Genomic DNA, 4236 nt, shown 5'->3' on the forward strand with positions numbered 1-4236 from the left:
CCCCTCTGCTATTGGTGGACGCTGGTTGGGTAGTTAATGGTTAGTTTGCCTGTCACTCAACCGTCCAGCACAATGATATTATAACCATGTTTTCCTACATGGTTATTACCTGGCGGTGACGCATAATCCCTTACTTGATCTTTATTTTATGATGTTGTTTTGTTTTCCAAACTTTTTGCACTGCAGAATGGTAGGCCTATCGCGAATAAAGCACATTTTTTAAAACCTTTATTTAACTAGGCAAGTAAGTTAAAGAACAATTTAATATTTTCAATGACGGCCTACCCTGGTTAGCGACAACGCTGGGCCAATTGTGCTGCTGGTTGTGATGCATCCTGAAATCGAACCAGGGTCTGTAGTGACGTCTTTAGCACTGAGATGCAGTGCTTTAGACTGCTGCGCCACTCGAGAGCCCAATGCTTCTATAGCCTAATGATTAATACATCAAATCAAATTTTATTGGGCACATACACACGGTTAGCAGATGTAATTGGGAGTGTAGCGAAATGATAAAATAATGTATATGTGAAAGATAATGATAAAAATAATTGCACTCTGAAACTTTATAACTGTATGAAATTGATTAGAATAATAAAATTATAATCTGATGATGTGTGTAGGTTTAGTCAGAGTTATGTTAAACAATGTATCTGTATAATGGGAAAACACAGACTGTCTGAGCAAGGCGTAGCTTAGGATTTGAACTTGTGTGTGTGTGTGTGTGCCTAGTAAAATACTGAAGAACAATTAAAACTGTGTTTGGACTGACCTGGCTAGGCCTCTGAGAGACTTGGGAGAGGACAGTGAGTACTTCTCAAGGTCTCCCTAATCTCGGGGGAATGGAACTGTCGGCTGGGTAGTGATACAAAGTGGTGAGAACTCTGGAGAAGGATAATACTCACCTACTGTTTGTGTGTATGTATGTGCATAGGATACCTACTGTTTGTGCGGAAGTATGTGCGCAGCTATAAAATGGATGTTTTTGTATTCTTGACTTTAGAACGTTCTCTGAATAAACGGTACTATCTTTTTGCATAAGCTGAGTCTTTGACTAATTATTATTAAACCCGTGGTCTTACAGATCTCGGGGATTGGTCAGAGTTATTGATTGATTGTTATTATAATTGGAATTGAAAATTCTCGTGACACGAAATGCTTGTGCTTCTAGTTCCGACAGTGCAGCAATATCTAACATGTAATCTAAAAATTCCACAACAGATACCTAATACACAGAAATCTAAGTAAAGGAATGGAATAAGAATATATGTATATAAATATATGGATGAGCAATGACAGAGCGGCATAGGCAAGATGCAATACAGGTATAAAATACAGTGTATACATCTAGGATGAGTATGTAAACATCATTAGTATGTTTACATTAATATGTAAACATCATTATTAAAGTGGCATTAATACAGTGACTAGTGATCCATTTGTTAGAGTTGCCAATGATTTCAAGTCTGTATGTAGGCAGCAGCCTCTCTGTGTTAGTGATGGCTGTTTAACAGTCTGATGGCCTTGAGATAGAAGCTGTTTTTCAGTCTCTCGGTCCAAGCTTTGATGCACCTGTACTGACCTCGCCTTCTGGATGGTAGCAGAATGAACAGGCAGTGGCTTGGGTGGTTGTTGTACTTCATGATCTTTCTGGCCTTCCTGTGACAACGGGTGCTGTAGGATTCTAAAGATATAGGCCAACAAGTTCTTATTTCCATTAAGAATTTAAGAACAAAAAAAACAATGCTTTATCATGTTACAATATTTTACAAAGTTGCCAACTGCCAAAATCATGTTGAATGTGGCTGCCACAACCCCATGCTTTGTGCAATACAATGTGATGTCAATTGTCCTTTGCATGCACATTTCCATGCAACACTATAGGCTTAGCTCCTTGTGACCAGGGTTGGTGCCTACTGCATTAGAAAAATTGCATAATCTCAGACCCCAAATAATGTGAATGGAAAGCACCGTCTATTTAGAGATTCAAGGGTTTGGGCCAAGGTGTAAGTATGACCGAACTATTACAAAAAGCTGTGAACCATGATTGAGCTGATAGAAGCCACATTGATTTCACATGAATCTAATTCGGGCAGAAATATGCCAACCATCTTCTTGGCTTATCACACATGACAGAGAAACATAGTCCCAGACACGAGAGTTACGTTAAATTCCAAGTCTTTTCAGATTTAATTCCCCATAGCCAAACCTCATTCTGTGAGTAGCCCATGTTTCAGCCACAGAAAAAAAACAGACATATTTAGAAGGATTTGCGTGCTTGCAATAGGTGACCATCAGATTCTCATTTCACATTCAACTTAAAATAAAGCTCTTGCTAGACTGATCTGAATGTTGCTATTGTAGTTTTACTGTCATGTCTTGTGATTTCCCTTTTCAAGAAAAACTTTCTTATTATAAAAAATAATAATAATAATATTCTTCCCCTGCGCTCCTTAGGGGTTAATTTCCAGTATGGTAGGCCAACTTTGTGCCTGACCCAGGTGGGAATCATGAAGAAATATTTTGTGTTTTAGTTACACTTGATATCTAATTATTTAAACCATTTTATGGTTTTATATTCATCACACATACGTAAAGAGCATACAGTACGTTTGCGATTCAAGCTTAAACCAAGTCCATTCATATGTGGGTCATCCCCCTAGGCATTCTGCAGTATATCTCCTATGCCATGCCGGGTCTCTGCCTTTCATCTGTAGCCAGGTTGGGATGGATCACACTCAGGCTCTGGATCTCAGGCTCTCAGGGTTTCCAGGGGCCCTATTGATGCCCACAGAGGCTCTCTGAAGCCTTGGTAGCAGGCCAGGACTCTCCCCTTCAACACACACACACGAATTAGGCCTCAAAATCTCTCAGGATAACAGGAAATATGGATGGAGATTCCACATCAAACGCAGAGGAGAGGAGGGGTGTTTGTGTATTGGGGAAGGGGGGAAAGGGAAGGAGGAGAAGAGGAGGGGGAACGTCAATCACACCTGAGGATCCACTTTCACTGGTGACAAACACTGGTGGTTTTGTTGTGTAATGTTTGAGATGGCTCAACTCATTACTCTCTCTATGCCCTCTGAAAGCAAAAAATATATAAATCATCAGGAATGTCATGAATAAAAAAAAACATTTGTTCGATGCCAACTATTATTACACAGTAGACCCTTCATCCAGAAGTTAATCTCTGATTTATATCACTCAAAATAGCTTTATATTCTCAATACAAGGCTCTGGCTCTGGCTCTGGACTCTTCTACTTCAACTTCAGTCAAATGTGACCGACTGTATTCCAACCGGGTTTCCTGTGTGCAACAAGGTTGTTGAGCTGCTGAGCAAAAGCCTAGTGTTCGGGTCTCAAGCAAGGTTCAGCAAACTACAATCGATACACAAACAGAGACAAACCCATACCATTGTACCATTGTGTTTAAGTGTTTTCAACTTGTTGTTGTCTGTTTGTTAGTAGGTTTGTTTTCATTAGCTGTGTTTGCACACCTGTGATTGTTATTGGACTGTGGGTCTTGGCTTGTGAATGGATGTGTATGTGTGTGGGGGGGTTAGTGGTTATGGTTAAGGTTACAATAAGAATTAGGGTTGTGTTTAGGGTTAGGGAAATAAGATTTTGAATGTGAGTTCTCCACGAGGATAGAAGAACGTAAGGTGTGTGTGTGTGTGCATGCGCGTGCATGTGCATCTGATTCCATCTAGTGGCGAAACCATGGCTAATGTCACGCCCTGGCCTTAGTATTTTGTGTTGTCTTTATTATTTTGGTCAGGTCAGGGTGTGACATGGGTGAATTATGTGTTGGTTTTGTCTAGGAGTTTTTTTGTAGGTAATGGGATTGTGGTTAGTGGAGTTGTCTAGAAAAGTCTATGGTTGCCTAGAGTGGTTCTCAATCAGAGGCAGGTGTTTATCGTTGTCTCTGATTGGGAACCATATTTAGGCAGCCATATTCTTTAGGTATTTCGTGGGTGATTGTTCCTGTCTCTGTGTTTGTTTGCACCAGATAGGGCTGTTTTGGTTTTTCACGTTAAGGTTATTGTTTTTGTATTGTTCGTTATCATCTTTATTAAAGATGTATAAAGATAACCAAGCTGCATTTTGGTCCTCCTCTCTTACGATGGAAGAAAACCTTAACAGAATCACCCACCACAACAGGACCAAGCAGCGTGGTGACAGGCAGCGGCAGTAGGAGCAGTGAAGTATGGACTATACGACTTGGGAGGAAATAGACAG

The sequence above is a fragment of the Oncorhynchus tshawytscha genome, linkage group LG17 (assembly GCF_018296145.1).
Source record: "Oncorhynchus tshawytscha isolate Ot180627B linkage group LG17, Otsh_v2.0, whole genome shotgun sequence".
Lineage (NCBI taxonomy): Eukaryota > Metazoa > Chordata > Actinopteri > Salmoniformes > Salmonidae > Oncorhynchus > Oncorhynchus tshawytscha.